The sequence below is a fragment of the Aethalodelphis obliquidens genome, unplaced genomic scaffold (genome assembly GCF_003676395.1).
Source record: "Aethalodelphis obliquidens isolate GAN/ISIS:26980383/991018 unplaced genomic scaffold, ASM367639v1 scaffold46, whole genome shotgun sequence".
Lineage (NCBI taxonomy): Eukaryota > Metazoa > Chordata > Mammalia > Artiodactyla > Delphinidae > Aethalodelphis > Aethalodelphis obliquidens.
In genome coordinates this window covers 5,177,303-5,198,332 of record NW_020837990.1, presented here as the reverse complement: position 1 = coordinate 5,198,332, position 21,030 = coordinate 5,177,303, and the positions used below count along the sequence as shown (strand labels likewise).

At 48.0% G+C, this 21,030-nt stretch overlaps 1 long non-coding RNA gene across 1 annotated transcript; it reads left to right on the top strand.

Moving 5' to 3' along the window:
• The first annotated feature begins 191 nt into the window (after positions 1-191).
• On the top strand, positions 192-20,923 carry LOC113607059 (uncharacterized). Its single transcript, XR_003427798.1, has 3 exons — positions 192-285; positions 19,397-19,509; positions 20,782-20,923. It is a non-coding gene; the product is annotated as an uncharacterized LOC113607059 (long non-coding RNA).
• Positions 20,924-21,030: the final 107 nt, after the last annotated feature.

Below are 21,030 nucleotides of genomic sequence, written 5' to 3'. Positions count from 1 at the left end.
TCTCCCGCACCTCCGCAGGGGGCCCGGAGAGGACCTCCCTGGGAAATCGGCGCCACCCAGCGGACAGCTGCCTCATTGCGCCGGGGCAGGCAAAGCGACAGCCCGCGTCTCGCGTCACTGAGACGCGTCACTGCTATTGGTCTGTTCCTATTGTGGCGTCATTAGAGCCCCGCCCGGCCAGGATCTCTCAGGCGACCGATATATGCAGAGAACCACGTGGAGGAAAGGCACGCGAGTTTGGAGGGGGTGGAGCACCTGAATATGACACGACGGGACAGCTGGAAGGTATTGGGAAAGAGGAAGGGTCACGGGGAGAAGGCTCAGAAGTTGAACCCCAGGGCGTATGTATCAGCCTTCAGTTTTTAGGGAAGGCTAAATGTTCCCGCTCCTTCCCACCGGGCTGGGAGAGGGCCAGTTCTTCTGCCTCTTCTCTTTTTCGCTCCTCTTTCTCTACTCTGCTCATTTTACTCGCACGAGACCAGTGACTGATGGTGCCTCCTTGAGTGGGTAAACGGTGGCACTGAGTCAGTGGAAGAGATTCTCTTTTGTCTTTCAAGAAAAAGCTGAGAGGAAACTTGAATTTTTGCGGTTCCCATTCTTTGTGTATAACCTTTCCCCCATCCTCCACGGTGGTGAAGAAAACCACACAGCCAGGTAGATTGGTGCCAAGGCAAGTCCAGGTTTTCAGTTTCACCTGGACCATCAGTCCTTCCAAGTGTCCTTAGCTCTTTCTCTTCTCTTTGGCTGGTATTTCTGTCCATCACCACCCTCCTCAAGTCCCTCGAGTCTTCTATTTCCTAGAGAAACTAGAGGCAATCAGGAGGGAAGCACTTAAAGTTCTGTGTACAAACATAGCCGAATCCATTCTTAACTCTGCTCCAGAAGCAGTGAAAGAGGTGTCCCTCTTTCTTGTCCAAGACAAATCCCTTCTGGATCTCAACTCTTTTGTTTCCTTAATGTTACCCAAAAACTGGGTTCGCCTCTTGGTGGGTGTTGAGCCAAAAGACACAACCAGGCCAAAGATCAGGAGAAGGAAGCATGTTTTACTTGCAGCAAGTATGGAGAATACAAGGGATCTTCCCCAAAGCAGTGTCTCCCTGAACAGCAAAACTGGGGAAGTTTTAAGCTAAGAGTGCTTGCGTATTCCTGACGGGGCTTGAGCGGAATTCAGCATAGAACTGGGTCAAAGTTGGGCTTCCCTGGTGGCGCAGTGGTTAAGAATCCGCCTGCCGATGCAGGGGACACGGGTTCGAGCCCTGGTCTGGGAAGATCCCACATGCTGCGGAGCAACTAAGCCCGTGCGCCACAACCACTGAGCATGAGCTCTAGAGCCTGCGAGCTGCAACTTCTGAGCCCGTGTGCCGCAATTATTGAAGCCCGTGTGCCTAGAGCCCATGCTCGGCAACAAGAGAAGCCACCACAATGAGAAGCCCGCGCACCGCAACGAAGAGGAGCCCCCGCTCGCTGCAACTAGAGAAAGCCCGCAAGCAGCAACAAAGACCCAACGCAGCCAAAAATAAATAAATAAAATTTAAAAAAAAATAAAGAATTGGGTCAAAGTTTAACAGAGAGCTTTAGTTGATTGAAATTAGAGTGTGAGAAAAGGTCAACATCATTCCTTAGGTTTGTACCAGTCTAGGGTCTCAGCAGATAGTTACCATCCTCCACCTGGTTGGGGGCCTTAGTTCCAGCCCAACTCAAAGATTTGCATCAGATTGTTATGTATATCCCTTGAGGAGGAACTAGGGCTCTGTTTTATTAAACTATTGTTCACTGTTGCTTACTGGACTATTGTTTTTTTTTTTTCCCCGTGTCCTCAAGTCATTCTCTATGTCTGCGTCTTTATTCCTGCCCTGCCACTAGGTTCATCAGTACCATTTTTTTTAAAGATTCCATATATATGCGTTAACATATGGTATTTGTTTTTCTCTTTCTGACTTACGTCACTCTGTATGACAGACTCTAGGTCTGTCCACCTCACTACAAATAACTCAGTTTCATTCCTTTTTATGGCTGAGCAATATTCCATTGTATATATGTGTCACATCTTCTTTATCCATTTATCTGTTGATGGACATTTAGGTTGCTTCCATGTCCTGGCTATTGTAAATAGTGCTGCAATGAACATTGTGGTACATGTATCTTTTTGAATTATGGTTTTCTCAGGGTATATGCCCAGTAGTGGGACTGCTGGGTCATATGGTAGTTCTACTTTTAGTTTTTTTTGTTTGTTTGTTTGTTTTTTGCAGTACACGGGCCTCTCACTGTTGTGGCCTCTCCTGTTGCGGAGCACAGGCTCCGGACGTGCAGGCTCAGCGGCCATGGCTCATGGGCCTAGCTGCTCCACAGCATGTGGGATCTTCCCAGACCGGGGCATGAACCCGTGTGCCCTGCATCGGCAGGTGGACTCTCAACCACTGCGCCACCAGGGAAGCCCTACTTTTAGTTTTTTAATGAACCTCCATACTGGTCTCCATAGTGGCTGTATCAATTTACATTCCCACCAGCAGTGCAGGAGGGTTACCTTTTCTCCACAGCCTCTCCAGCATTTATTGTTTCTAGATTTTTTTGTGATGGCCATTCTGACTGGTGTGAGGTGATACCTCATTGTGGTTTTGATTTACATTTCTCTAATGGTTAGTGATGTTGAGCATCTTTTCATGTGTTGTTGGCAATCTGTATGTCTTCTTTGGAGAAATGTCTTTTAGGTCTTCCACCCATTTTTGGATTGGGTTGTTTGTTTTTTTTGATATTGAGCTGCATGAGCTGCTCATATATTTTGGAGATTAATCCTTTGTCAGTTGCTTCGTTTGCAAATATTTTCTCCCATTCTGAGGGTTGTCTTTTCGTCTTGTTTATGGTTTCCTTTGCTGTGCAAAAGCTTTTAAGTTTCATTAGGTCCCATTTGTTTATTTTTGTTTTTATTTCCATTTCTCTTGGAGGTGGGTCAAAAAGGATGTTGCTGTGATTTATGTCACAGAGTGTTCTGCTTATGTTTTCCTCTAAGAGTTTTTTTTTTTTTTAATTTATTTTTTTGTGGTATGCAGGCCTCTCACTGTTGTGGCCTCTCCCTTTGTGGAGCATAGGCTCCGGACACGCAGGCTCAGCAGCCATGGCTCACGGGCCTAGCTGCTCCGCGGCATGTGGGATCTTCCTGGACCGGGGCACGAACCCATGTCCCCTGCATTGGCAGGCAGACTCTCAACCACTGCGCCACCAGGGAAGCCCCCCTCTAAGAGTTTTATAGTGTCTGGCCTTACATTTAGGTCTTTAATGCATTTTAAGTTTATTTTTGTGTATGGTGTTAGGGAGTGTTCTAATTTCATTCATTTACATGTAGCTGTCCAGTTTTCCCAGCACCACTTATTGAAGAGGCTGTCTTTTCTCCATTGTATATTCTTGCCTCCTTTGTCAAAGATAAGGTGACCATATGTGTGTGGGTTTATCTCTGGGCTTTCTATCCTGTTCCATTGATCTATATTTCTGTTTTTGTGCCAGTACCATACTATCTTGATTACTGTAGCTTTGTAGTATAGTCTGAAGCCAGGGAGCCTGATTCCTCCAGCTCCATTTTTCTCTCTCAAGGTTGCTTTGGCTATTCGGGGTCTTTTGTTTTTCCCCACAAATTGTAAAATTTCTTGTTCTAGTTCTGTGAAAAATGCCATTGGTAATTTGATAGGGATTGAATTGAATCTGTAGATTGCTGTGGGTAGTATAGTCATTTTCACAATGTTGATTCTTCCAATCCAAGAACATGGTATATCTCTCCATCTGTTTGTGTCTTCTTTGATTTTTTTCATCAGTGTCTTATAGATTTCTGCATACAGGTCTTTTGCCTCCTTAGGTAGGTTTATTCCTGGGTATTTTATTCTTTTTGTTGCAGTGGTAAATGGGAGTGTTTCCTTAATTTCTCTTTTTGATTTTTCGTTGTTTGAACTATTGTTTCTTGACTGCTTTTCCTTTGTTTCTGCATTCCCTCCCTTCCCTTAATCTCATTAATTACTGAGACTTGTTCAAGGGCTGGCATTGTGGCCAGGCTTAGATCACAAAATAGCTTAAGCCAAAAATGACTTCTCTTCCATCAAGAAAGCCATGCCCAGTTCTCTTTCTCCAGGGACCTTCTACCCCATCTGCTTACCTTCGGACCCTCATTGCATCGCATTTTACGGACAGCTACTGGACACTCCAGGTAGTCTTCTAGGAACTGAGGATGTAACAGTGAATAAAACAGGCAAAGTACGTTAAGGGGCTTACATTCTAGTAGAAGTAGAAGACAGTAACCAAATAAGGAAATAAGTAAAATATATAGTATTGGATGGCAGTAAGAGCTATGGAGGCAAATAAAGCAGAGGGGATGATACAGAGTGTATAACGTGCCATCAGAGGTCTCAATGAGAAGGTGACATTTGAATGACCTGAAAGAGGTGAAGGAGTGGGCCATCTAGAAATCTGGGCAAAGAATGTTCTAAGTAGAGGGAACCGTAAATGCAAATGTGCTGAGATAGGCATGCGCTTGCCACCTTCCAGGAAGAGCAAGAAGGTCAGTGTGGCTGGAGTGGAGAGAGTGGAAGATGAAGTCAAAGAGATAAGGGAGGACCTCACCTTGCAGGGCCCTAGGCCATTTCAATGACTTTAACTTTTACTCTGAGATAGGAGCCATTGGAGGATTTTGAGCAGAAGAGGGACATGGATGTCATTTTTGCTTTAACAGAGTCCCTTCAGCTACTGTATGGAGGACAGACCTGAAGAGAGCCAGAGTAGAAGGAGGAGACTGCAGTCATCTGGTAGGAGGTGATGGTGGCTCAGGTTAATGTGGTAGCAGGAGAGGAAGTGAGAAATGGTTGGATTCTGGATGTATTTTGAATGTAGAGCCAACAGGGTTTCCTGATGGATTAGGTGGTGTGAGAAAAAAGGACTTTTTGGTCTGAACATGAACTGAGGATGTATAGGCTGTGGAAGGAGCAGATTTGGGAGTATAGGCTGTGGAAGGAGCAGATTTGGGAGTATAGGCTGTGGAAGGAGCAGATTTGGGAGTATAGGCTGTGGAAGAAGCAGATTTGGGAGTGGCGGGGAGGTCAGGAACTTGATTTAACACATATTAAGTTTGAGATGTCTATTAGGCACGTCATGATGCCACGAAAGAGGCTGGATGCACACGTTTGGCAAAGTCTGTGTTGGAGATATAAAATTGAGAGTCTTCAGCATACAGATGTTATTTAAAGTCATGAGATTAGAAGAGATCACCAAGGGAGCAAATATAAATAGAAAAGAAAAGATGTGCAAGGACTGAATCCTGGAGCTCTCCAACATTAAATGGTTTTAGAAGTGAGTAGGAACCATCAAAGGACATGAAAGGAATGGCCAGTGAAGTAGGGGAAAAAACCACAGGAGGTGATGGTATGCTGAAAGCCAAGAGAAGAGAACCTATCAAGGAGGAAGATCAATTGTGTCAAATGCTGCATGTGGGTTAAGTAAGATGAGGTTGTTGGTGACCTTGACAAGAATGGTTTTGGTAGTGGTGGAGTGAGAGTTGGGTTGTGGGTGGTTCAAGAAAGAATGGGAGGAGAGGGAGGGACAAGGTATAGACAACTCTTTTTAAAAAATATTTATTTATTTATTGGGCTGCGCCGGGTCTTAGTTGCTGCACATGGGATCTTCGTTGCCACGTGTGGGATCTTTGTTGCGGCATGCAGGATCTAGTTCCCTGACCAGGGATCGAACCTGGGCCCCCTGCATTGGGATGGCGGAGTCTTAACCACTGGACCACCAGGGAAGTCCCCTAGACAACTCTGTGGAGGAATTTTGTGGTAAAGGAAGGAGAGAGATTGGGTGGGAGCTAAAAGGAGAAGTGAGGGTAAGATGTTACCTGAACAACCTGGGGTCTGCTCTCCTGTGCAAAGTAAAGCCAATCTACTGACACTGGGCTGTAGTGAAGGAAAGTGCAATGTTTACTGCAGACACCAAACAAGGGGCACAGGTAGCTAATGCTCAAAAGAAACTCGAACTCCCTGATGACTTTCAGGAAAAGGATTTAAAGATGGGGTGAGGGAGAGGGTTGTGGGGGTGTGTGATCAGCTGGTAAACATTCTTCTGATTGGTTGGTGGTGAGATAATCAGGAGTTACTATCATCAAGCTTCTGGTTCCAACTGTCTGGGGTCTAAGTGTTTGTGGTCAGCATGCAGTTAACTTCTTCCACCTGGTGAGGGTTTCAGTATCTGCAAAACAGCTCAAAGGACATGGCCCAGAATACTATCTGTAGCCCTTGAGGAGGAACTAAAGGTACTTGGCTTGGTTTAACGGCTAAACTCTAATTATTTTGTCTTGTTTGACTGTTTTCCTTTGTTTCTGCATTTTCTCACTTCTCTGATTAAATTTGTTCTTGGAACTCAGGGAAGCCCTAGGAGGCTAAAGTTTTTCTACAAACAAGAGGCAGGCAGAGGACATGGGAAGGTCTGTCCCGGGAGGGCCCCACAGGGTCCTGCTCAGCTACAAAGAAAATTTTTTAAGTTGATGAGATTATATGCTTGGATGTTGATGAGAAAAAGCCAGTAGAGTCAGAATAGACGATGCGGGAGAGAGATCAGTGGAGCAACGTCCTTGATGAGGTGAGAGTGGATGGGATCTAGTACAGGAGTGAGGGCTTGGCTTCGGCCAGGGCACAAAGGGTACATCCAGGGTAAGGAGAGAGAAGGCACAGTGTTTGGGCACCGATGTAGGCAGGTGGACGGATGTGGTGGGAGCTAGTGGACGTTCTCTCGGATGGCCTCTTTTCTCTCAGTGAATTAGGAAGCAAGGTCAGCTGAGAGTGAGGATGGAGGAAGGGCTGGAAATTTAGAGAGGTGTGCGTGGGGGGCGGGAGTGGTAGTTAATAAACTAGCCATCTCGGGGCACTTAACTCTGAGTGTGTATCAGAATCACCTAGAGAGTCTGTTAAAGCCCCGTCCAGAGTTTCTGATTCTGGAGGTCTGAGGTAAGCCTGAGAATTTGCATTTCTAACATGTTTCTGGGTGATGCTGAGGCTGCTGGTCTGGGGTCGGCCCTTTGAGAGCTAGCTAGCGCGTGCCAGTGAGTGGGAGAGTGCGAATGAATTGTGGACATACAGTGGGATTGTCAGGCAGCATCAAGGGCCCATCCGAGGTTAGAAATCGTGGATTGGAAGTGTCTCCATTCAGTATTCTTTCCCATCACATTCAGTCACTGTCCCTGGGTAGAGTCCTGCCTTTAAAACTTTCATTTTCTGCCAACTTTCCCTTTGACATGTTAAGTGTCCCAATTCTTCCCCTTAAAAGCATGAAAATCTCGCTAATTCCCTGGCGGTCCACAGTGGTTAGGACTCTGTGCTTTCACTGCGAGGGCGTGGGTTCAGTCTCTGGTCGAGGAATTAAGATCCTGTAAGCTGTGTGGAGCGGCCAAAAAAAAAAAAAAAGGAAAAAAAAAATGAGTTCATATACATGAAAAGCTCTCAGTAGTGCCTGGCATGTAGTGAGTGCCTAAGATCACTGTGATCTGCTACTCATCCGTCAGCTACTACTTGTATGGGCTGACGACGCCCAAATCTGTATTTTCAGGTGGCCCTCACTCCTGAGTACCAGTCGTAATTATCCAAATGCCTCCTGACATACCCTTGGACATCACGTCAGTATCTCGATTTCAGCACGTCCAAACCTTAAACTTATCATTTTCCAACCGTTTGTTCCCCTTCCTTTAATCCCCACGTTTATGAACGGTGGCATCATCCAGTTTGCTACCAGAAATTTGCTAGTTTCCAAGTTCTCTCCTCCCATAGTTCTCAAACAGAGGTATTCTCTTAGTCTCCCAACTCAGGAGACATAACATTGTTTTTCTGTGACATTTCTCTTTGGAGCCAGCCCCTCTTCTACTGCAGTGGTGAACACTGAGTTTCAGTCACTTGATGGAATTGCCCCTCCTTTCTCCAGGGATTGCCTGAACGCCAGGGGGTTTCCCATACGTATTTGCTAAAGCCCTGGAGGAAGTGGCCCTTGTTATTAAGTGGCCATCCAAGTGTCCACTGGGATGTCTGCTTCCTGGTTGCTGCTTGTGTGGCCTCGTTAGGTTTGATGTGTCTCTGCTACCTCTGGGTCACTCTGGGACACTTGAGAATTATTTTGTGGCTTCCAGGCCCCAGAGTAGCATGAGAAAATATGATGCTGTCCAGGGTTCCAGCTGTGTCCAAAATAGGCTGCACTCTGCAGTCATTTCCTCTTTCTGGGGGCCTGTCCCCTATCTGAGGACCTACCCAGGATGGGGCGGTGGGGATCCACAGTGGTCAGATCTCAAAACCCTCTCTGGGTTTTTTGCTGTCTCTGTGCTTTTCCTCTGGCTTTTGTCTGCTGGTAGGCATGCTAATGGGAGGCCTGGCTCTACCCAAGATATTTTCTCCACATCTTCTGTCCAGGCTGTGGCTCCTTTCTGTCTTATTAAGGGTCTAGGCAAATGAGATGTAAAAGCCAGAAGTGGCTTCCCATTTTTTCCCCTGGTTTTTGCTGTCACATCCTTCCACTGAAGCATAAACACAAAAGCTTGGCTGGTTAAAGTGGGGCTATGGGGGTAAAGGGACGCCAACAAAAATAATATTTAAAAATATCACCATATTCACTACATCTCATGGAGATCATATCTTTTATTTTTAAAAAATAGTTATTTATTTATTTATTTTGGCTGCGTCGGGTATTGGTTGCTGCACGTGGGATCTTCGTTGTGGTGTGCGGGCTTCTCTCTAGTTGTGGCGTGCGGTTCCAGGGTGCGTGGACTCCTCGTTGCGGCACGCAGCTTCTCTAGTTGAGGCGTGTGAGCTCAGTTGTTGTGGTGCGTAGGCTTAGATGCCCCGTGGTATGTGGGAACCTGCGTACCCTGCATTGGAAGGCAGATTCTTTACCACTGGACCACCAGGGAAGTCCCCGGGGATCATAGCTTTTTGATTTTCTTTCTTTTGTTCCCCTAAGGTTCTCCTCTCTCCATTGCTTCTGTCTTAGTTCGGAGTTTCATTCTTATAAACCTCCTGGTTTGGCAAAATTTTCTCCTGGTTTGGCAAAATTTTCTCCCCAACCCCGAGGGTCAAGTTGCTGGAACAGTAGGAGGTTTTTACACTTGAAGACCTCTGATGAAAAATAAGATTAGGAAGACTGAGTGACCTATTTAATGCCCAATAAATACTTTATCCTGACTAAAATCAACACTAACATTTAGCACGTGTAGTAAAGGAAATATCAGTAACATTTTACAGATCTGAAGTTAGCAGTAATATGTATATTGTAATTTCTACTCATCATCCCTGGGTGATTTCATCTTTTTAGGCTTTTCCTGCAGTTTCAACAAGAGGGTGGTAAATCTAGTTTGTTTTGATACAGGTGATGTGTAGTTAGTTCTCCTCACGCCAGGTACCTTCTGCACGCAAGTGATATCTTCTGAGCTTTGGGATTTCCAGATGCTATGGCCCCCACTGGTCCCATCATGGTCTTCGAGCCATTTGGGGGAACCCTCTATAAAGGGTGCCTATCTGAGATTGGATCGTATGGTTTTTTTTTTTTTTTTTTTTTTTTTTTTTTGTGGTACGCCGGCCTCTCACTGCTGTGGCCTCTCCCGTTGCGGACCACAGGCCCCGGACGCGCAGGCTCAGCGGCCATGGCTCACAGGCCCAGCCGCTCCGCGGCATGTGGGATCTTCCTGGACCGGGACACGAACCCGTGTCCCCTGCACTGGCAGGCGGACTCTCAACCACTGCACCACCCAGGAAGCCCAACAGGCAGATTCTTAACCACTGCGCCACCAGGGAAGCCCAAAACCATCCTTTAAAAGTTGCAAGTTTTCAGTTTCTAGAGAGGGAGAGACTTCACCTTGTGGCTGACTCTTTACGTTGGGAAAATCACCACAAAGGGCTTGTAGTTTCCTAGATGTAGAGCAAGTGTCCAGCACTGAGCTGAGAGGAACGTTAGCTCTGATGGGTGGGAACTGTCTTCTGCCCTTCTCGCTCTTTAGAAGGCAGTGGGGAGAAAGCATTTCTTGGCTCTGAGTTTCGAGCACTCTTGCTGGGTCTGGGCCCAGCGGGTGTGTACAGGGGCCGAGGTGTGAGACAGGGGCACGGAGGGCTGGAGGTGATGGAAGGTGAGAGGGAGCGGGGTGGATGGCGGACATCCTACAGGCCTACTCATGGCGCACACGGCTGGCTAACGTGGACATTTTGGAATGAAATGAGTTGACGTGTGTTGTGAGTCTGGGTGAGTGGCTGTTCGGGTTAGAGGCGTACCCCAGCCTGTGCCTCGGAAGGAAGTGGAGTTTCCACTGTCAGTTGTGCTGAGACAGGCAGTAAAGAATGGGAGGTGGTGGACCTTAGACTCGCGGTGAGAGGCTTTCCCCTCTCCAGGCCTCCTGACACTGTGTTCTGGGCTCTGAGGCGTTGGTGTGCTCCGAGCATTCCTGGAGCTGACCCTTGCCTCAGGGAGTGAGGCTGAGAAGTGCTCCTTTCAGGGCCCTCCTGTCCTTGCCCTGCCTCCCCTTCATGAGTTTGCCTGAGGTGGGATAGCTCAGCGGTTCAAACAGCCATGGTTCCCACCCATGGTCTGGTCCAGCTCTGTCCAATAGAACTTTCTGTGAGGACGGAATGCCACCAGCCACATGTGCCACTGAGCACTTGAAATGTGGCTGGTGTGGCTGAAAAATTGAAATTTTAGTTTACTTCAGTGCAATTTGTTTAAGTCTAAATACTCACATGTGGCTAGTGGCTACCATATTGGACAGCTCGGGTCTAGATGGCAGGAAACCATGAAGCTGTAAAGCCTGAAGCCTGAGCCCAGAGCTGTGACGCTGGCTGATGTCATCAGAGGACACGGAGGCTCCAAGAGGCTGTGTCACCCTGTGTGAGGGGTGGAGCTGCCCCAGAAGGCCCCGCAGCAGGAGGGGGCGGTGTACTGAATGTGCCAGGGCTCCGGCTGCCAGAGAGTGGGCCCCTCCCGCTGCTGACACACCGGGAGCCCAGGACGGTGGGACCGGGCATCAGGCCATAGTTAAGCTGTTTGCCTACCGTCCCCCAGTGACTGCGTCAGGCCAGTCCTACCTGTCTGGCTCAGTCCCCAGAGGTCCAGAGAGTCCAGCGCATCCATTATCAGCACACCTCTCCTGTAGCATTTCCTCGCCTGGGCCAGGTCCCGCCCCACCCCCTAAAGCCCCTTGTGCCCAGACACTCCTCTGGGGTGGGCAAGCTCTGCTTCATCCTCAGCCTCTTCTTCAGAGGTTCTCTTGAGCTCCGGCCTTAAATGAAACTCACTGTTCCCTGAGGACACCATTTCCCCTGAAGCCTCCTTCAGTGGAGTCTGCTTTTGCTCTGACCCTCACACACCTCAGGGTCGGGAAGTGGGGTTTGGGTTTCCTTGGGCTGCCATGACTGGGTGGCTTCAAGCAACAGAAATTTGTTTTCTTACACTTTTGGCCAGAAGTCTAAAATCGAGGTGTTGCTGGGGCCGGGCTCCCTCTGAAGCGTCTAGGGGAGGGTCCTTCCTGGCCTCTTCCAGCTTCTGGTGGCCCCAGGTGACCCTTGGCTGGCGGCAGCGTCACTCCAGTCTTTCCTGTGCCTTCACATGGCCGGCTGCTCTCTGTGTCTCCTGTTTCTCTGTGTTCAAATTTCCCTTGTCTTACGAGGACGCCAGTCTTTGGTTTAGGGTCCATTCTAGTCCTATGACTCCATTTTAGCTTGATTACATCTGCAGAGACCCTATTTCCAGATAAGGTCACATTCTTAGGTACGGGGGATTGGGACTTGAACGTACCTTTGTTTTGGGGGGTGGGCCACAGTTCAACCCACAACAGGTCGGGTAAGTGTTCTTCCTCATTTGCTCTCTCCTTCAAGCGCCCCTGCTGGATCTCCAGGCACCTGGTTACCCTCCTGCCACCCTTCTTCACTGCTGTCCCGTGCTGGCTGCAGGTCGCTTGTCTCCTGGCTCACTGTCTTCCTTTCTCCCCCTTCTCTTTCATCATCCTCCATGATTTCAGCAGCCATGTGGATACTCCTTGCAACCCTCTGGCCTGTCAGCTTCTGGCCCCCTTTACCTCCTCTCCCCTCTGACCTCTTCACATCCTGACCCACTTAAGACTCTTTTTTATTTTTTGGCTGCCCCGTGCAGCTTGTGGGATCTTAGTTCCCTGACCAGGGATTGAACCCACGCCCCCTGCATTAGAAGCATGGAGTCTTAACCACTGGACCACCAGGGAAGTCCCTACAATGGATCATTTTAATCACTGCTTTGCTAACTTCCTCTATTCCTTTGCCCCTCCTTCCCTCTGCTGCTCGTGCCTGGAAAAACCTGGACCCTCCCTGAGGCCATCTTCCCTTCCTTGGTATGCCTGCACCCATGCAGGTGAATGACCCTCGAGAAGTTCACCCAATTAAGTCCCCTTTATATTCATGGCCACACACCTCAGATGGGTCACACTCAGCACTGCCCAGCCCTTCTATTATGTTTCCATGGTATGTTTATTTTCCCACCGTATTAGTTTTCTACTGCTGTGTAACGCATTACCAGAAACCTAATGGCTTAAGACACCCATGTATTGTCTCACAGTCTGTAGGCCAGAAGTTCTGGTGGGCTCAGCTGGTTCTCTGGTCAGGGTCTTACAAGGCTAAAATCAAGGTGCTGGCCAGGCTGGCTGTTACCAGGAGGCTCGGGGCAAGATTCCACTTCCAAGCTCATGTAGGTTGTTGCCAGAGTCCAGTTCCTTATGGCTATGGGTGTGAGGTCCCTGTTTCCTTGCTGGCTGCTGGCTGGGCTCTGCCTTCTGCTCCTAGAGGCTGCCCACAGTCCTTCTCATGAGGCCAGTGGTGGCACGTTGAGTGACCCTTGTGCTTCAAATCTCTGTCTTCCTCTTCTGCCACTAGCCAGAGAAAGTTCTCTGCTTTTAAGGACTCACGTGATTTCATAGGCCTACCTGGACAGTATTCCTCTTTTAAGATCAACTGTGCCATTTAACATAACACCGTCATGGGGGTGACATCTCATCTCAGTCACAGATTCCAGGGATTAGGGGTATAGGATCTTGGGAGGCTATTTTTAGAATTCTGCTTACACTCCCACCTTTTTTTTTTTTCAGTCTGAATCTCATATGGGTTTTTTTTTTCTTTTAAGGTCAAATTTATTGTCATAAAGTTATTCATAATACATTATTATTTTTTCCTTGTTGGTTATCTATTTTAAATATAGCAGTGTGTACACGTCAATCCCAAACTCCCCATCTATCCCTCCCCCCAACCCTTCCCCGCCCGGTAACCACAAGTTCATTCTCTAAGTCTGTGAGTCTGTTTCTGTTTTGTAAATAAGTTCATTTGTATCAGTTTTTTTTTTTAGATTCCACATAGAAGTGATATCGTATGATATTTGTCTTTCTCTGTCTGAGTTACTTCACTTAGTATGATAATCTCCAGGTCCATCCATGTTGCTGTAAATGGCATTATTTCATTCTTTTTAATGGCTGAGTAATATTCCATTGTATATATGTACCCCACGTCTTTATCCATTCCTTTGTTGATGGACATTTAGGTTGCTTCCATGTCTTGGCTATTGTAAAGAGCATTGCCATGAACAGAGTCCCCCAAGGACACTGCTTCCATGTTTTTCTCTGGATATATGCCTGGGAGTGGGATTGCTGGATCATATGGTAGCTTTCAAAATAAAGTTTTTAAAAAAATAAAATTAAAATTTCTGACTACAGTAACATGTATGTGGGAGGGGGTAAGTAGAGTTATAATATCCTAAGGGCCTTGATTTATCCATAAAGAGGATAAAGGATAAATTTGATTAATTTAAGAATTTGATAGGTTAAATGTGCATATTGAATCTTAAAAAGAATCCCCTGGGGCTTCCCTGGTGGCGCGGTGATTAAGAATCCGCCTGCCAATGCAGGAGACATGGGTTTGAGCCCTGGTCCGGGAAGATCCCACATGCCGCGGAGCAGCTAAGCCTGTGCACCACAACTACTGAGCCTGTGCTCTAGAGCCCGTGAGCCACAACTACTGAGCTTGCGTGCCACAACTACTGAAGCCCGCGCTCAGTATTTTCGTGCCCTAGAACCCGTGCTCCGCAACAGGAGAAGCCACCGCAGTGAGAAGCCCGCGCACTGCAACGAAGAGTAGCCCCTGCTCGCTGCAGCTAGAGAAAGCCCACACACAGCAACAAAGACCCAACGCAGCCAAAAATAAATAAATAAATTTATTTTTAAAAATTTATTAATGTGTTTCATGCTGCTCTGGTTACCTGGGAACTTCTCACTTGGGGTTTCTTTCTCACAAGGCTGCAGTCAGCAACTGCTGGGCCGGGAGTCATCCAAAGACTCACCTGAGCTGGATGTCCAGGATGGCGTAGTGACTCGGCTGGCAGTGGATGTTGGCTGTTGGCTGGGAGCTTAGCTGGGGCTGGTGACTGGAGTGACTGCATGTGGCCTCTATGTGACTTGAGCTCTCAGAATGGTAGCTGGGTTCCAGGAGGGTGTGTCTCAGGAGTGAGCATTCCTGGAGAACCAGGTGGAAGCTGCAAGGCTTCTTATGACCTAACTTTGGAAGTCATGTAGCATGATGTCTATCATACGCTATTGGTCATAAGCAAGACACAGGCCATGCCAGGCCCAAGGGAATGGGATTACACAAGGGCATATTTTATTTAGGGGGTCATCTTTGGAGACTAGCTACCATAGTCACCAACAACTTGGTCCTCGTCTTACTTGACTTCTTAACAGAAGTGGACCTAGTTGATTGCTCTTTTTCAAAACTTTTCCTTCTCTGGCTCCGCTAACCCCTGGCTTTCCTCTTTCCTCACTGGCTGCTCTTTAGTCTCCGTTGTGTCCCCCTAAACTCTAAGTATTGGACCACCTCAGATTCTAGGCCTGGGCTCAATTATTTCTCTATAACACCTCCCTGCATGATCTTACTTGTCCCGCGGTCAGTGCCTACCACCCAAATGCTGATGTCTGTCGAGTTTTCTCTAACTCCCATCTCTCACCTGTGCTCAGGACTGGGAGAGCCAGCTGTCTTCTCGATACTCCATTTGGATATCTAATGGGCATCGCAGATTTAACAAATCCACTTCTCCACCCCAGTATTCCCCATCCTTCTCTGTCTCAACACATGACATCACCATCCACTAATTGTTCAAGCAAAAACCCAAGGGTCATCCAGGATTTCGTCTCCTTTCCTTTCAACACTCCACCTCCATCTAAACCACTAGTAAGCAAGTCCTCTCTGGTTTTTTTGGGTTGGGCATTAATATATTTCTTTAAATACATTTGATTTATATTGTTTAGTAAACTAATAGAGACTAAAAGTATTACTAGGTTTATAATGTAAAAGCAGTCTGTTACCCCATCCTACATTCTCATTCCCCAAAGCAACTACTCTCAACTATTTCAGCTAGTTTTTCTGCTATTTACTTTACTTTTATATTTAAAAATTTCTCATATAGCTAGCTATTTCTTGATTTTTCAGTTTTAAGTCTTATCCGTTGACTTTCACCTCTGGAAAATGAGGTTTAGCTCTCTTAATGCCCATTTTCTCCCCCACTAAACACATGTACTTAGTCTTCTCCCATCCTCCAATATAGCTTTATCACAATTTTTGGTTAAAATCACTGTTTAGTGTTTATATTAGTATGACTCTATAAATATTTCACATCTAAGCTGTGTAATGTGCTATATGATTAGAATTCTTTTTTTCCTCCCTCTGGCGTTTCTGGAGTTAGTACTTGCCATCTTTTTTTTTTTTTGGTTGTTGAGAATTTAAAAAAACCCTTATTTAAAAATAATTAAAAATTTACAACAGTTACAAAAATAGTATGACGAGGTCCTGCGTACCCTTCATCCAATTTCCCCCGATGGTAACATTTAAAAAAAAAAAAAATATATATATATATATACACACACACATATTTATTTTGTTTGCACAGGATCTTAGTTGTGGCATGCAGGATCTTTGTTGCAGCATGTGGGATCTTTTTTGTTTTAGTTGCGGCATGCATGTGGGGATCTAGTTCCCCCATCAGGGATCAAACCCGGGCCCCCCAAATTAGGAGCATGGAGTCTCACCCACTGGACCACCAGGGAAGTCCCCAGTGGTAACATCTAATACAACTGTAGTACAGTATCAACACTGGGAAAATCGATATTGGTAAAATCCACAGACCTTACTCAGATTCACCAGTCCTCCCAGTTTTAACTCTGTACGTATCTCAAAGTCACCATTTCTGTTTTTGCCATGCAATTTTTGTCCAAGCTACCATCATCTCTTTTAGGATTATGGCAGTATCCTTCTGATTTCTTGCTTCTGCTGTTATTCTTCTCCAGTTCATCTTCAACAAAGCAGCAAGAGGGATCTTCTAAAAACATTATTAGAACAAGTCCTTTATCACTTCCCTATTGCCCTTAGAATAAAATTCGAACTCTTCACCATGACCTCCAAGGCCCTGTGGGACCTGGCTTGCGCCTACCTCTTCAGTGACTTTTCTTTTTTTGGCTGCTCTGCGTGGCTTGTGGGAACTTAGTTCCCTGACCATCGAACCCAGGGCTCCTGCAGTGAGAGTGCCAAGTCCTAACCACTGGATCTCCAGAGAATTCGCCTCCAGTGACATCTTGTACCCCTCCTCGCCTGGACACCTTGAACCCTTTGTGTTCCCTCCGTCTGATTGGTTTACTTGCTTCATGTCCATCTCCTGTACCACAACATAAGTTTTATGGGGAAGGAACTTGTCTGTACCATTCACAGGTCTCTTCTCGTTACCCTGCACAGATAGTTACACTCCCTGGCATGGGGTGCACACTTAGTAAATGTTTGAATGGATATGACTGGGGCAGGGACCCTAATGAAGGGGCCATGTGCTCTGAGGGCTGTTGTATCAGCCAGCAGTTTTGTTGCCTGAGAGGGGCTGAGGCCTGTCCTCGGACTAAACCCACAATGGCTTCTACTTCCCCTCCCCAAGTCTTTCAGGATATAGAAGAAATAAAATAACATTTCTCTCTTTGTAATCAGCTTACGAAATAGTAGAGCCTGCTTTTTGTGCTAACTCCTACCATGACCCCTCCTCTGGGAAGCCCTCTAGCCTGGCTAGGGGCCCTACAGATGTATTCTCATAGCACTTTACTGAGGTAAATTTTACATTTGAGGAAATTCACCCATTTTAGTGTACAGTTTGATGAGTTTTGACAAATGTAAGTGCTCGTGTAAGCACACCAAAAAGTTCCCTTGTGCCTTGGCTGTTTCCTTTTTTTAAAAAAAAAATTGTGGTAAAATACATATAACCATTTGGTGGCATTAAATACACTCACATTGTTGTGCCACTACCACCACCATCCATCTCCAGAACTCTTTCATCTTGCAAAACTGAAACTCTGTACCCACTAAATAATAACTCCCCGTGTCCCCTCCCTGTAGCCCCTGGCAACCACCATTCTACTTTCTGTCTCTCTAAATTTGACTTTTGGCTTTGTGTGTGTGTGTGTGTGTGTGTGTGTGTGTGTGTGTGTGTGTGTGTGTTGTGTGTGTCTGTGTGTGGTAAAAAATACATATAACATTTACTGTCTTAACCATTTTTAAGTGTACAGTTTAGTTGTGTTAAATAACAGCTTCTTTTTAAGGTACATTTAGGTTCAACTGTGAGTGCAGAAACTCCAAATAAGAGTAACTCTGACATGGTATTCCATGGCTGCTTTGACAGTTCTAACATCACTAGGAACCCAGGCTGTTGTACTTTGTGATGTAACATAAAACTTCTATCTCATAGTCCAAGATGGCTGCTCCATTTCCAACCATTGACTCCACATTCCAGCCAGCATGAAGGTAAAAGGGGTTGAAAAGCGCACATTCTCCCTTTAAGAGCACTTCATAAAAATTGTACACATTATTTTGTGCTAATGTTCCATTGGACAGAATTTAGACACATGTGCACGTCTTGCTGCAAGGGAGCTGGGAAATGTAGTCTTTATTCTGGACCATATAATCTAGTTCTAATTTGTGGGTCTATTGCTGAGAAAGAAAGAGAGAATACATGTTGGAAAACCCTCAAGCAGTGTCTGCCACAGCTTCTCTGCCTCCTAGCACCAATCACTGCACTGAAATCAATTCCTCACTTCTTACTGGGCTGTAGATTCCTTCAGCCAGGGGCTATGTCTTTTACCTCTTAGCACAGCCAGGTACTTAACGTTTTTTGTACAAATAAATCATTCCAGCACTACTATCTTATTTTATTTTTTATTTTATTTTATTTTAATTTTGGCTGCACCGCACGGCTTGCGGGATCTTAGTTCCTTGCAGTGGGGGTGTGGAGTCCTAACCACTGGACAGCCAGGGAATTCCCCTATCTTATTTTTATTTATTTATTTTATTTATGGCTGCGTTGGGTCTTTGTTGTTGCACATGGGCTTTCTCTAGTTGCAGTGAGCGGGGGCTATTCTTCATTGTGGTGCGCGGGCTTCTCGTTGCGGCGCTGTCTATTGTTGCGGAGCACAGGCTCTAGAGTGCAGGCTCAGTAGTTGTGGCGCACGGGCTTAGTTGCTCCGCGGAATGTGGGATCTTCCCAGACCAGGGATCGAACCCGTGTCCCCTGCATTGGCAGGCGGGTTCTTAAACCACTGCACCACCAGATGCGCCTCCCGCCCCCCCCCCCCATCTTATTTTAGAAATCAGAAAAATGAGGCATTGAAGGGTGAAGTGACCAGGGTCATCTAGCCCAGGTTCCCACTGAATTCAGGAAGTTGCTTTCCTGCAGGCTGGACAGGTGGCCTCCACTGACCATGCCCACTGCCAGGCACTCCTGCCTCTGCAGCTGGGCGGCTCCAGCCATCAAAGGCCCCTTCCGGTGTAGAGCCACACTTGGCCTCCGCAGAGCTCTCCCATTGGTCCTACACTGCCCTCTACAGCATGTGCCCACTTCCATAGCTTCCCTGCCCCCAGGTCTTCCCTTTGCCAGGCAAAGACGCCCCCCGGGAGTCTTCACATGACATGATACTCCCGAGGGGTGGGACACATTCGGGGCCTGAGAGCCCTGGGCAGGAGGCAATCCCACCTTTGTTCTGAAGCCCTGCTTCAGGGTTAGCAGGAGGCAGCTGACGACCCTCACGCTTTGCCAGAACTCTGAAGGACTCCAGGCCCACTGATTCCTCAGGGGTAGATGAGGAAGTGCTTTACTCCTAACCTGGGACTTGCTGCTTTCACATGTAAAGACAAACCTGCCCATCACAACACGGGAGCTGCAGACACAGTGAGGACAGGGACATCATGCTGGGGGGGCAGGGGCTGGAGGATGTGTGTCACGGGTCCCCTGGACCCTGGGTACATTTATTGGTTGGCCAGAGAAAGTCCCTGCGTCTCCCCACGGTGACCCGCCTTGTTCTTCCCGAGGGAGCCCCTAGGTGTTGGGAAGACCCTCACGCTGCGCCGTGTGCAGGTGCTCCTGTCTCAGTGGACGGATGTGTGGAGAGGGGCTTCTTTCTCTTTCTACTGAGCAAGGATTCCACGCCCTAAGGTAAGGACCAAGATGGCCAAGGGGGATGTGGGGGAGGGGTGAGGAGGAATGGGAAGGGGCTCGGTGGGGTGGGCTCTGGGCATGTGTGCAGGAACCAGGGCCGGCCCCAGCCCTCTTTGAAACTAGCCAAGTCCCTGAAGATGTGCCGCATCTCTCTTCAGCTCTCCTGACGTGACCGGGGAGGAACTGGCTGCCGCCATGGACTGGCCCCAGGAGCCCACCGCAGCCCCGGCCCGCAGTCTTTCTGGGTTGGCTTGTGCTGTGAGGCCCGACGGCCCTGCCTTTAAATCGTCGAGCCCCTTCCCAGGCCCAGGCCTGTTCCTTTCTTCTCTGTCCCTGCCTTCCTATAGCCCCTGGACCTCAGAGGCCTCTGTGTCTTCTGAAGCTAAGCCCACTCGCCGTGGCCTTGGGCTCTCCTCCCACAGGCGTGGCTGCAAAGGGGCCCTTGTTGAGGGGCCGCTAAACTCTTCAAGGAAACAGTGCCAGGGTGACAAAGACCACACAGGAGGCTCACACAGGCGCCAGGGTGTCATGGCTTCTCACAGCTGAGGCTGCACGCCTGGCTTCCCAGTTCCTTCCAGAAAGACCTTCCAGCTTTAGCTCTTACTACCCCGAGGGTGGCATTTGAACTCCCTTCCCCTACAAAGGCTCTTCATTTTTTGGCTGCAAGCAGGGCACAGCAAAAGGGCCCTGTGTCCAGGCCGGCTACACTGTCCTGAGTGGCCAACAGCCCACGTGGGGGTGGGTGGGTCCCTGTGGTCGGTGACACGGGCAGCTCCCTCTCTTCCTTGAGCGCTTCTCTTGCCCTCTTCCGGCCTGGCCACTACGGGGGTCACTGGCAAAGCTCAGGTATCAGTGGGAGGTGTCGCAAGAGTGGGAGTCAGTGGCGTGAGTTTAGATCCTGGGCCTTTAAGCAAATGCTCAGAAAAACCATCCTACCCAGCGCTAAATACCAAATGAGTCAGCTTCTGGGTAGTCACTACTGTCCTCCCCCAGATTCCCTTCTGGGGGCTGCCTCACTCTGGCAGCAACTGAGACCCAGAACCACCCTGTGATGCTGTTCTAGTCCCTTCTACCAGGGGGCGCTTTCTACTCAGTGACTTTTAGGGGAGGGAGCTGGGGACGGGCCTCAGTGTTCTCTCCCCACCCCCAGTGCTTTATGTGGCCATGTTGGAGTTAAGAAGAGATGCTTGTCCTCACACCTTGATGATGAGGGCAGCTCCCGCGTACCGCCTCGCTTCCCGAGCCGCCCCTCTGTGCTCCTCTCTATAGCAGCTGTAAGCTGACGGGGCATTTCTGAGAACATCCAGACCCCAGAAGGCAGACTCCGTGCCTTCGTGCCTGTTAGCACGTTCTGGAACCGGCGCCATGCGGCTTGGCCCACACATGGGGCAGGTGAGTCCACAGAGAGGGAACATTTGTTTATTTGGGCAAACGTGCCGTGTTAGAGTGGTTCTGAGAAGCTGGGCATGCAGTGGTCCACCCCTGGGGGGCAGGGGGGGGGAGAAGGGCTGCAGAAAG